A 13,537-nucleotide genomic window follows, 5' to 3' on the forward strand; every position below is an offset into this window, starting at 1 on the left:
AGCAAAATATAATCACTCAAGAGCACTACAAAACAGTATTAAATGGTATGGTACTGATTATTAGTAGTATATGATTCCAATATAAGTTGGTGTCCCCAAGCATGGATGTCCCCATGTCAAGGATGAGGTCAAAAGGGAATGGGATTAGAATGAGAGCAGCACCTCACATTCTGACTGCTTCTATTTCTCACTAACATTCATTATTTAATGGGCACGTTAGCGAACTCAGAGCCAGGTCCTTTCTGAAATGGACCTTTTCTTCTCATCACAATATTTAAAAATTTCACATACAGCACTAAGAAGTACTCTTATGTTGAAAAACAACAGGAAATATTGCTTCAGTTTAATGGAGACAGCTTCTAAATATGTGTGAGTCTATTTTCTAAACCTTAGACAGAATGAAGTGCTCAGGATGGTAAAGGAAGGGAAACAGTGCCCTAGGACTTCCTTTAGCTTACAAGGCCCCAGTATACTTTGTTGGAAATTATTTGCTCTGTTTAATAAGCACACCACGTGCTAAATGTACTAAACATAAATACAGCAAAGTCATAATCACTAGGTTCAATGTCAAGCACCATTTAAATCACGGATTAAATCAATTTGATGATAGTAAACCTTATTTATTAGGAACACTGTCTGAAGGAGAAAGCAAAACTTAGGAGAAAACTCTACTTTTACTCTTTACAAGAAAGAAATAAAGTATATTTACAACATAATTCCATGAATGGAATTTTTAAGGGATCTAGTGCACTCTAACATTTTCTCCCCCATTGTCCCCCTACAGAATCAGGGTGGTGGGTTTTTCTGTGGGCAGACTAAACTTTCTGCACCAAGTCTGGTTGATAAGAGTAACTACTCACTCTTCCATGGTGTAAGAGTCCATGCCAGGGATCCGCTCTGTGCCGCAATGTAGCTTGAGGCCAGCATGCAGCCCAAAAGTTTCTACTGCCATCCTGAGATCTTGGAACAATGGGGCTGCATCACCCTTCGTCATCACTTGTATCCAACCTCTCAGCTTCAGCAAAACCATGTTCCCTGCCTACCTAGGAGTGAGGTCATGCGGACCTTCACAGAGCATCAGCCCTAAGGCAGCATCAGCCATCACCTCCAGGTATGAGAGTGGGATGGAGATACTGAGAAGGATTCAGAAAAAAGAAGACAGCATGTTTGATCACAGTTTTATCATCCATGGATTTTCAATAATTGTAGAGGAATAAGATATATCCACATTACAAAATAGCATGTAATGTGCCAGGTTATTTGGTTACTTTCAGAGTCAGAATTCAAGTTGTCACCTTCTCAAATGTGAGAAAAATGAAAGTGAGGTGGAGAAGACATGGAAAACATGTGGAAGAGACAAAATTTGATCAGAACCTTTAACAATGAGTGGGATTTTGATTGAAAGAAGAGAATGAAGTACAAATAGAGAACTGAAGGGTGGGAGATTTGATATTGTTTCTTGTTGTATAGTGACAGATTACCTAAATTCTGTGTGCTCTGTATCATATGCTTGGGCCACTTGTCACATGGTCAAGTCAGTATTTATACATTCATTTATTAAATGATATGTACTAAAAGCTACTTACAAAGGCTGAGTATCTCTTGGCTTTAAACTAGTTCCTGTAAATTTGGCAAATTAGGCAAAGTCCATTTTTACCTGAATATCAGAATATAAGGAATTTTCATCAACAAAGAAAATTCATTTCCATACCTGGATGTTTGGATCTTAGCTTGAATTATTGTCCTGATGAGTAAAATGAGTTTTAAAATTCTTATTTGGTAACATTTATTCCTTTGGATGTACAATTCTGTGAATTTACTACATGGATATATTCATGTAACTACAGTCACAGTAAGGACATGAAACACTTTCACCATTCTCAAAATATCACACATACATGATCTATCTTTGTATTCAAACACTTCCTCACCCCAGCAACTGTCAACCACTAATCTACTCTGTGTCCTGTAATTTCTTTCTTTTTCAGAATATCATTAAGAAGTCATATAATATGCAACCTTTTCAGACTACTCCTTTTAGTCAGCCTCATGGCTTTGAGATTACCCATGTTAGTAAGTATATCAGTGGTCCATTCCTTTTTATTGTAGAGAAGGGGTTCTACTATTCAGTAAGCCACATTTTGTTTATCCATTTATTCCCTTGAAAGACAGTTGGGTTGCTTCCAGTTTGGGGTAAATATGAAGAAGATTATTCAAAGCTTTTGTGTATTCTTTCTGAATAAAACAATTTTCATTATTCTAGATGAGAATATAAAGAATGTAGAATATAGACTATGAGAATATAGAATAAGGTTTTAGGATCATAGAGTATGTGTTTAACTTTATAGGCAATGGTTAAATCATTTTTCAGAATAACTATAAAATTTTATATTCTTCTCTTCAAACAGATGTATGAAAATTCCAATTGTTTCATATCCTTGCAAGCACTTGGTAAAGTCATTTGATTAAAATCTGTTCTTATAGATGTATAGTGATATTGCATTACACTGTAGCTTAAAAGAATTTCTCTGATGACTAGCAACACAGAATATGTTTTCTTGTGTTTATTTGCCATCTGAATATCTTCTTTGGTGAAGTTCATTCACATTCTCTGCCTAGCTTTGGGTTCTATTGTTTGGAAACTTGTTGAGGATTGAGACTTCTTTATATGTCTTGAATACAAATCCTTGATCACATATATGATTGTAAACTTTTTCTCCCGATATGTATCTTGTCTTTTCATTCTCTTAACAAAGTCTTTTGTAGACAAAAGTTGTTAATTTTGGTGAAATTTATTTAATCAGTTTTTAATGAACCATGCCATTGGTGTTATTTCTAGTGACTTTTTGCTTAGCTCAAGGGTACAGAGTTTTTCCTCTTACCTTTATTTTAAGAGCTTTATAGTTTTGAATTTTACAGTTTAGTCTGTGATCCATTTTTAGTGAAGTTTTGTATAAGGTATGAAGTCAGTATTTACTTTTCTGCATATGGATTTTCAATAATTTCAATACTATTCATTGAAAAGATTTCTTTTTGCATTTGATTTACTTTTGTATCCTTATTAAAAACAATTGCCCATTTATGCAACTTTTTGGATATTTTTACTACAATACAGATTTAATTGTGTCTTACTATAATATAGATTTATAGTTGATATTTATATATTGATCTTGTATAGTAGAATATTGTTCTAATCACTTATACTGTATTTACAGATTCCACCATATTTTTAAAGATAGATAATTTGTCTGTGAACAGGGCAATATTACCTCACATTTAAATCTGTATGTTAATATCTTTTTCTTGCTTTATTGCACTGATTAGGACTTCAAGTATGAGAAAAAGGGGGAGAGCAGGCATTCTTAATCTCTTCTTAAGGAGAAAGCATGCAGCATTTTTCCACTAAGTATGACAGTAGTTGTAAATTTTTATAAGTGTCTTTTTAAAGATTAAGGAAAGTTACGAAGAACAAGTAAAAATAAAGCATGAACAGGAATAAATATATTTGTAATGTACATAGATCATGAAGAATTAAAATTAAAAAGTGCAACAAATCTATGTGATTCAAGTAGGAAAAAAACAACAGGTGAAAGCAGAATTCAAAAATTTCACAAACATCTGAAAAGATGCTCAATATCATAAATCTAAAAGTTTAGCAAAGTCCCATGTCCTGTTTAAATTTTGATACTATTAAAAACACCTTCTTTGTAATTAATATTTTCTAAAAGAATGCTTGTTAAAGAAGTTCAGGCACTGTTTTTATGTTTCAAAGTTTTGGAAGACAATGTAACTGAGCTTTATCATTTTAGTTGTATATCAACTTTCAAATAAGCACCATTTATCTAACAATATTATTCTAACACCAGTTGTGGATTATGACTTTTTATGATTTTTAAGCATGTTTCACTATTCAAACAGTCTTATGGTATCAATAAGGAGTGAAACAATCGAAGAGCAAGAGATTGTTTCCTTACAGTAGGGCAAAGAAAAATCTACACACAAGTCATCAATAGTACTTGCACACTCTCAAGTTTTCTGTTTCATACATTTTGTCTTAATCTGATTATTTATTAGTCATGTTCTTTGTTTAGCTCTGAGTGATAAGTATTTTGTAACCCTGGCATTTCTTATCAACAAACAAAAACAATTTACAACATGGATATTTTACCAATAAAATACGTCTTAGTCTGATTGATTTGCTCCAGATTTTCCTGTTAATTAAACAGATTATAGTGGTACCTCTTTTCATGAATGCTTTTTTCTTTTTGGTACCGGGGAATCAAACTCGGGTCCTTTCAGTTTTGAGGCAGGCGGCAGACCATGAATTCTTTTGTTTGCAAAAGAGTTGGTTCACAAACAGGGGCAATTGGCAAAATTTTGCTTTTGTTTGCAAACTCTGCATTGATTGACAAACATGACTGTGGCCATCTTTACCATACAAAGACAAACGTGGCCATCTTTTCCAGAATCTTAGAACATGATAAGTTTGTGAATCAAGGTATCACTGTAATTTAAACTGAGGTATTTTTCAAACTTCACTTAATGCTTGAACAGAAAGGGGGCTTATTTTATTTTGTTTCACGTTCGTTATTGTTATCAAGGTCATGTCAACTGCAACAGTCAGGTGTTTTGAGCTAGAAGATTAATGGAAAATCTTAATTTGATGCTCTCTAGTATTGGCAACTCTGTGAGGGAAATAATTACTTTTATGTGCTTCTGTGTAAATCCACTTCTCCATGTGGAAATAAGTCCTTTACTTTCTTTTCATTGGTGCATCTTTATGACCTCAGAACACTTTAGGTTAAATAGAGTGAAATAAGAGCAAGACAACTCAATAAGACAAAACTAGATTTCCCATTCTGTGATCCATAGTAATTGGACAGTTACAAGCAAGATAAAGCCCTATTCTGAATTTGGAAGGTTAAATCAGGCATGGTGGCACACATCTATAATCCCATCACTCAGGAGACTGAGGCAGGAGGATCACACTGAGTTGGAGGACAGCTAGAACTACATTGTAAGACCCTGTCTCAAAAACAACAGAACAAACAAACAAAGCACACACACACACACACACACACACACACACACACACACACCACAGATTAAGGAAGGTTACTATATGGATGGAAAAATAATACAAATAATTTCTACTTTATTTACTGAATCAATTAGCGTCTGTCTCCATTTCAAAAATGACAAACTCTTCATGGAGAATTTACTGGGTGATAGCATGTTGTTCTTTATTTTTCCCATGCTTTTTAAAAATACAGTTCATTCTTCCAAATCATTATGAAGTAGTTACTGCATTACCCACGGAACAGCTAGGGGCCGAGGCTCAGAGAAATGTTCATAGGGGTTAAGTGGCAGAGCCAGTACAGAGCCAAGGGCACTCCAACCCTGAAGTCCTTGTTTTCTTCAATATATTGTTCCATTTCTGTTACTATAACAACTAATGTTTGTTCTAACCATCCACCTCAGATTCATCGAAGCCAATTTTTTCTGTTGCACTGAGGATGAACACCATAATGCTAAAGCAAAGTTCAAGTCTTTCATTTCCATTTTCTCTTTCTAGTCCAAGTTGTCATTAGCAACAACAGGTTTTTGTGCTGTGAAATAAATGAGACGGAACAAATCCTCAACTCCCTCCCTCCCTCTCTGCTTCTTGAATAATAGACTAACTCTAGCTTTAGGAAATAACTTCTTTGCAGCTTCAGAGAGAGCTTGGTAACTGCCCTTTGGCTTCCCATGGCATATTCCCAAGGAATCTTCTGATCATTTCACTCATATTTGCAAATGTAATCATCCTCTGCTTAATGGAAATTCACATTACCCTTTTATGGAACTATAGCTTTAGAAGAATTTAAAACATTTTATCAAGCAAGAAACAAACATTATAATCCATTGTACACCACAACATTCACTGTTTCACTTGAACAGTGTGCAACCTTCTGAGAAGAAAATTGGCGGAAGTCAAGCTCAGACTGGTGCAGGAAATCTTGCTTGGCTTTCTTCCGCCCCCAGCCCAGAGATCTGTCTGCAAAAAATTCAGTCATGGCACAGAAGTGCACTTTGGTCAATTATTTTGGAGACCTAAAGGCTAAAAATGGCTCCTGGTGGGCTGGGCAGAGAAATGAGGAAGGAGTCTTTGCAGGTAAGTTGTTATGCTTAGTTTACAGAGGTCCTGCTGGTGTTAGCCCAGGGGCTGATGTTGAACCCAGGGCCCAAGACTGCTTAGCTTGGCAACTGGAGCAACTCATTTCCACCTACCTCCTTTAGGCACATTTGTTGTCCAGTTGGCACAGACTCAATGGAAGTAGAAATGTTTTCATACAGACTCAGTCAGGATTGTTAACCTGAGTTAATGTATCTGCTGCAGCTGTACTGGCTCATTCTGTTTGGAGCAAAGTGATTTCTCTGTGTGTGCATTCAGGTGGCAAAACAAGCTCCAGTTATAAAGAAGTTATGGTTAAGTGGTTACAGAGGACCCCCATGAATATCTTTTAACATTACTGAGATTATTTTTATACTTTACATACTCCAAACAACTAAATCACACTTCAAACAACAAACGTAAATTCGTATGAGAAGGAGGATCTGGGGAGGAGAAGGTGGCTCTTATGACATTTATAAAGAACACAAAGTAACCAGGTGGCCTCAGCAATTCAACTTTCCTCTTTGCTTCCAAATACACAAAATATAAAACATCGTATTTGAAGATAACTTAAAATTTAGGGGCTGGGCTATCCAAATCATCACCAGATGATGTATGGCAGTATTTTTTTAAGCAGGGGTCTAAGGTAGCATAGCAGTTCCAAAAATTGCATCTAGATTACAGGTAGGGCGTGTGCCCTTTTATTTTAAAGTTTGTACCTGCCAGGAAATCTTCTCTGGTGGACAGGAGTATCCTCACCTTAAGAATATAGGCTTTGGTGTCCTGTGTTATGGTTTTTGTGTCTTTGTTGTGCACTGAAACAAACTGGCAGAAATGGTCTCAATTAATGCTGTGAAAAAATCATGTACTTGCTCCTTCCCATCCTTACCACTAAACCTAATACCACTGAGGCTAAAAATGCTTTAAAAGAACTGCTTAGAAGATGCCTTAAAAGAAGTGCTTAGCCCACAATGGGTTTTCAACAAATAGTAAATGATTGACAAAGTGACAGAATGCCGAAGTTCTTGAACAATGATTTAAATTCAGAAGAAGAAAACTTTTCTTCTAGATATGATATCTGTTGGGAGCAAGGCTACATAATTCTAGGGATAAATCATTTGGTTAGCCTAGTTCTCTTGCCTACAGCCCAGCTACAGAATAACTCCAGTTTGGCCTCCGGTCACAACTGAGACTTCACTGATCCAGTGATGTTGTGATTCTCCAGGACAAGAAACATCCTGGGAGAACAAACATCTGCTCAGTTCCTCATTGTTCTTGGACTGATTAACATCTTGTTTGCCGGAGATGTACTGAACTCTCTGCAAGCCTTCCGTTACACCTTGTTTATCCCAATGTGAACTATTGAACTCTCTGCAAGTCATTTGTTACATTTGTTTCTCCCGATGTACTGAATAAAAGGTATGGTAAGCTGGGGGCTTTGTCTTTGCTGCCCAGAGTAGCACTGATCAGAACCAAAGCTCAGCTTCTTCTCAGTCTCGTTTTTCTACCTTTCCTGTAATTCGCCGTGTGCTGCCGTGGCTCGCAGGAGACCAGGACTCACTGCAGAGGTTCTGGTAACGTCCCCTTCCCCTGTCCCCTACATTTGGCGCCCAATGTGGATGTGAATCGGATCCAGGGGTGAACTCGGCTGTGAGACAAACTTGGAGTAAGAGAGACAGCACACGGATCTCCCAGGACGATTTCCGGACTAGGACGAGGGACACAGGTGGTAAGTGTGTCCAGCTGGGGGTAATTTTCTATCTTTGCTGAGTTATAACTATGGGTCAGTCTCTGTCAACAGAACAGCGTAACTTTACCAAATTACTTAAGTTGCTGTTAAAGCAAGCTATGTATCCAGTACCTAAGGGTGCTGTGAAGATTTGTTAAAAGACATGCAAATGTATGTCCCATCTTTTCCCCAGGAAGGGACAGCTTAACTTAATATCATGGGAACGTGTAGGTACCGCTCTCTGTGAGGCCTGGCAAAGGGGTAATTGTCTCTCCCCTGAACGCTCCCCACTTGGGCCTTAGTCCACTGAGGTCAGAGTTGCTAGCCATTATATTTGTGATTGAAAACTTCCCTCCCCAACCTCTTAATATTTTAAATGATTCCTCTTACACAGTTTGGTTGACTCAAAGACTAAGGAGTTATGGTCTACTCTACCTTAGAACCTAAATTATTAAACTTGTTTTTAAGATTACAAAAGGCCATATGTCAAAAAATTCCTCCTACCTTAATAACGTGGGGGAGAGGTTTCACCTGTGCCCTAACAGATAATGAAAAAATCTTGTGGCTGCCCTCCTGGAACGTGAGACCGTGGGTCATGCTGGTGGAACCACCAACATCTCACAGAATCAGTCATAGCACCCTGGCTGAAAGCGATGAGCCAGCTGCACCTCAGGGACCCACCTCACCAGCGACAACCAACAAATCCATGGCAGGGTCCAGGACTGAGATGATGCCCCCAGAGGAATGATAATTGTAGATTTATGGTAAAAAAATTTATGAAGGTGGGGGACAACTTCAAAATGCTCCTTTTATATTTACAGGTATAAAAGCGCTTTCATTCCTTCTGATTCTAATCTCGAGATCTCTGTTAATTGACACTTCCAAAGTTTTTGACCAGTCATACAATTATAAATCTAATAATCATAAAAAGGATATTACGATTCAATTTGGCTAAATATATTTGAGTGCATTCTAATTTTATAAATTGTCTTATATGTTTGTCTGTTGTCTGTTGTTTGTACAGTTGAGCTCAATTTTTTTTTTCTCTTTTCCTTTTCACCTTTTGAAAAAAATTTTTAAAAAGATATTCACCTATTGTTAAATTTGCTTACAGATAAATGTTATTAAATTAAAGGCATGCCTTCTTTCCCAGGTTGCTAACTGATCAAAGTGCCACCAAGATTTATTTTATAAAAGTAATGTATATTGTCACCTACATGCAATAATCAAATTGCAATAAGCAGTTGTAAAATAGGAAGATATATATATTCTTATTCTTTGTTTGTGAAAATAGATAGAGACTGTGGGTACTCCCTTTGGTGAATAAAGAAGTGGCCACCCAGAAAATAATTATTCTGGTCTTAATTCACTAAAGGGACCCCCTAGTAATTTTTATAATCTTATGGGAGACACACCACAACAAATATTGTCTCAATGTGTTATTATAAATTGATTACATTGGTTATCATTGAAGTTTAAATTCTAAATATGTTATAAATTGATTACATTGGTTATCATTGATGTTTAAGCGCTAAAAATGTGATTGTAAAATGTTTACATTGGTTACGTTCTGAATATGTTATTGTAATATGTCCACATTGGTCATCTTCAAAAGCTTAATTTCTGTATCATAAAAAAGAGTGTTATTAGAAAGATGGTTTTGGTACCAAACTACAGTGAAGAACATAAGGTTTTATGTAACTGTGATATTTATTACTGCTCCTTTTCTGGTGTACAAAATGTATTCATGCCCTCTAATTGTATGGGTCTTCTAACATTGTTTATGGTAATAACCTTTTGATTCAGGTATTTGCCCTTCTCTTATGCTCCAGCCACCTATGAAAATAGGCACACTTGTAGGCTGATATATTTTCCTTAGATGGCGTCCTGTAAAAAGATAGCTACTCAGGGATCCAACCACAACAGCAACTATCATTGGCAATAATAACAGTTTAACTATATTTTTATTCCAAAATGCTTATATCCAGGTAAAATTATAATAGTTGAGTTCACTACTCCTCTTACAATGCTAATGTTATTGATCTTCTCTTCTGGGTGTTCAACAACCAAAGTTTAGAGACCAAAACTGAAGAGGTATTTGGGCTAAGAAGGCAGCCAATATTTTGGCCCTGGCCCTCCAAGGTCAACAACAGTAACAAAAAGATCCAGGACATGAGGGAACCATCTCTGAGATCCTGCATTTTTGGTGAGTCATCCAACCTCCTGAGCAGGAAGGTTGCTGAACACCAAAACAGTAAAGATCCAACAAAAAGTGTGCCAAAGGAATGTCACCTGGAGGAAAAAAATCTCCCATGCTTTCACAGGAAGCAACATGGTCAAGCAAGGCCGTGACATATCCTGATGGGTGACACTGACACAGGAGCTAAGAGGCTCTATGCATGGTTCCAAGACAGTGCCTGTGGAGACTTAATTGACCTTGTTAGATAACAAGAGATTGATTTTATTTAATATAGGTCTCACCGTAACTTGGTCTTAAACACCCAGTAGAAAAGTATAACTAAAGACAATAGTTATTTGAGTTCAACAAAAGTTTTAAGTTTTTAAGCCCACCATTTAAAAACAAATTGTTAGATTTTTTAATCCTTTTACAGCCCCAATCCAGAAAGGTTGTGCTTAATATAGACAGCTAAGCCAGTCAAACTATAGATCCTCACACAACATAGGGACAAGCCATTGTTGGGTGTACTTGCTTTTCATAAAACTCCTTCACGTAAAACAAAAAGAAAGGGAGATATGTTGGGAGCAATGCTACATAATTCTAGGGATAAATCATTTGGTTAGCCTAGTTCTCTTGCCTACAGCCCAGCTACAGAATAACTTCAGTTTGGCCTCCGGTCACAACTGAGACTTCACTGATCCAGTGATGCTGTGATTCTCCAGGACGAGAAACATCCTGGGAGAACAAACATCTGCTCAGTTCCTCATTGTTCTTGGACTGATTAACATCTTGTTTGCCGGAGATGTACTGAACTCTCTGCAAGCCTTCCGTTACACCTTGTTTATCCCAATGTGAACCATTGAACTCTCTGCAAGTCATTTGTTACATTTGTTTCTCCCGATGTACTGAATAAAAGGTGTGGTAAGCTGGGGGCTTTGTCTTTGCTGCCCAGAGCAGCACTGATCAGAACCAAAGCTCAGCTTCTTCTCAGTCTCGTTTTTCTACCTTTCCTGTAATTCGCCGTGTGCTGCCATGGCTCGCAGGAGACCAGGACTCACTGCAGAGGTTCTGGTAACGTCCCCTTCCCCTGTCCCCTACAGATATCTTTATTCTTCAGGTATAAAACTAGATATTACTTCTCTTAGAAAATGAAGAAAATGTGTTTATTTTACTTATTGTTAGCAAAATTCTGTTTTCAATTATTGATACAATGGACCCTTGAATTAAGACTGGCCTGACATATGATCAACTTGAGTTATGATTAGAATTTTTGTTTTAACTTACAAACAAAGTCTTGAGTTACAACCTAAATGCCGGCCACTTGTGCTTCCAGATGGTCTCAGATACAGACTTAGCCCTTAAAGAGTTCTGGAAGGACCATTACAACATCCTTTCCTGTGTGGGGTTAATTGAAAAATCCTAGGCCAATGTCTCTCTAAGGACACTGATATCTACCTGTATACAGGAGAGAGACTTTGAAGGCTGTTTAGAGGAGCCTGAGCCTTCAATTGACCAACCTGAGTTACAACCAGTCCTCAGAAATGAATTGAGTTCATAAGTCAAGGGTCTGCTCTACTTATCAGAATAATGCCTTACATTTAATTGATACTCAAATATGTGAATGGATGAAGGTTGCACAAATCCTTAAGGAGAGCTATAAAAAATGCCCAAAGTACAGATACCACTATTCCATGCAGACATGAAATGAGGGAAAATTTACAGGTACAGCAGGTTCAATTTATTACTCATTGCCTGTTATTTCGATAATTGCTTATTAATCCCAACTATTGGCTGACTAATGTTCAAGGTATTTGGGAAATATCAGTGAAGAAAACAGCCAGTGAAGAAAATGTCAGCCCAGGGCTTACATTTTATCAAGGATACAGATAATAAATGATAAACCTAATGAACAAATAAATTGTATAGCATATTGGAATGTGTACAAAAGAAAGAATAAGTACAGTAAGATATAGAAGATTGGGTAGTTGCAAGAAGAGTTACAATTTTAAGAAGAATACCCTGGTACCCTAAATCAGTAGGTAACATTTGAACATGAATAAAGGAAGGGAGTGATACCTGAAAGATCAGTCATTAGGCAGTAGGAAAATGCCATGCAGAGGCCTCCAGAGGAAGCGTTCTTGGAACGTTTAAGGAACAGCAAAAAGGCAAAAATGAGTGTAGCAGAGTGAAAGGATAGATCTAAAGGCAGAGATATTGGGAGTTGAGGAAGGCAGAACATAGAAGGTTCATAGGTGATGACAAGAGATTGCCTTTTTTTCCTAACCACATTAGGAAGTCACTGCATTAGTCTGCATGAAGTATGGCATAATTTAAATTTGTTTGAAGAAGATCATAGGTTCCTGTTGAGAATAGAATTGGAACAGGTATAGAAACAGACCTTTCAGCCACCCCAGCAATGAGCTCTGGGAGGTGTGGAAGTTTCAGTGGGTTCAGTGAAGGTGAGACGTGCTCAGATTGTGGGTGTTTTGAAGACAGAGCCGATAGGATTTCCTGATGGACAGATGTAGGGAATGAAAAAAAGAGGAATCAAAGTTACTCAGGCATTTTGAAAGGACTGAGCTGTGCCAACTGCAATAAGACAGAACAAGTTGCTGGAAAGTAAACCAGAACTTCGCTCCCGACATGATTGCTCATGCAGTGTCTATTGAGAATGCATATAGAAACATTAGTGGATCAGCTTGAGGTACAAATGTAGAATTCAATGGAAGGGACTGTACTAGACATAAAAATTTTGGAATTCATGGAATTTAGATTAAACTTAAACCCATAACATTGAATAAGATCATCAAAACAATAAATGCAGATAGAAGAAAATTGTTGCTTGCGTTTTAAGGAAGACAGAAATAACAGAATTTTTTATGCCAATGAAGAGGCTCCAAGTGGAGAGGATGAAAATTTTACTGTAGAAGAGAGGGAATGATTAGGGATCAAAGTCCTAAACAACAATTAATTAGATCAAGCGTGCAAATAGAGATGGTGACCTTAGAAAAGAACCTGTAAGAAAGTATGAAACATTGTGTTTTGGGGAGCCTGTGCAAGTTCTCTTTTGACTGTTGTAATTCTCTTTTGTGATTCTCTTCTTACTTTGGAAAGTAAGAAGCATGATCATAAGGTAAAGATAGAGAAAAAAAAATTTTTTCCCCTCCAGCCTTAATTAGTCACATAGGAATAGTTAGTCATGGGGTAGGGTAGCAAAGAGGTGCTGTTAACCATGGTTTTAATTTTGGTCAAGTATGAAGAAGCAAGAGAGGGGAGGGGAGTATACAAGGAAGTTGTTACAATGATTGACTATGTAATTTAAGTAGAATAAGAAAGGAAAAGGAATATCAAAATACAGTTAAGGGGGTTAGATCATTAGAGTTCCCCAGTGTTGTTGGGAAGGAAGAGAGTGAATATTATCGGATTAGGGATCTGTGGGGGCCCTGAGAACTCATTTCTTGGATTCCAAATATAG

At 37.1% G+C, this 13,537-nt stretch overlaps 1 pseudogene; it reads left to right on the forward strand.

The window, feature by feature from the left end:
* The first annotated feature begins 6,054 nt into the window (after positions 1-6,054).
* The window catches only part of LOC101725831 (L-lactate dehydrogenase A chain pseudogene), a 196,985-nt pseudogene continuing 189,502 nt past the window's right edge, over positions 6,055-13,537 (forward strand).

Source organism: Heterocephalus glaber, unplaced genomic scaffold (genome assembly GCF_053883595.1).
Source record: "Heterocephalus glaber isolate CG9 unplaced genomic scaffold, H.glaber_assembly_v1.0 deba00000331, whole genome shotgun sequence".
Classification (NCBI taxonomy): Eukaryota; Metazoa; Chordata; class Mammalia; order Rodentia; family Bathyergidae; genus Heterocephalus; species Heterocephalus glaber.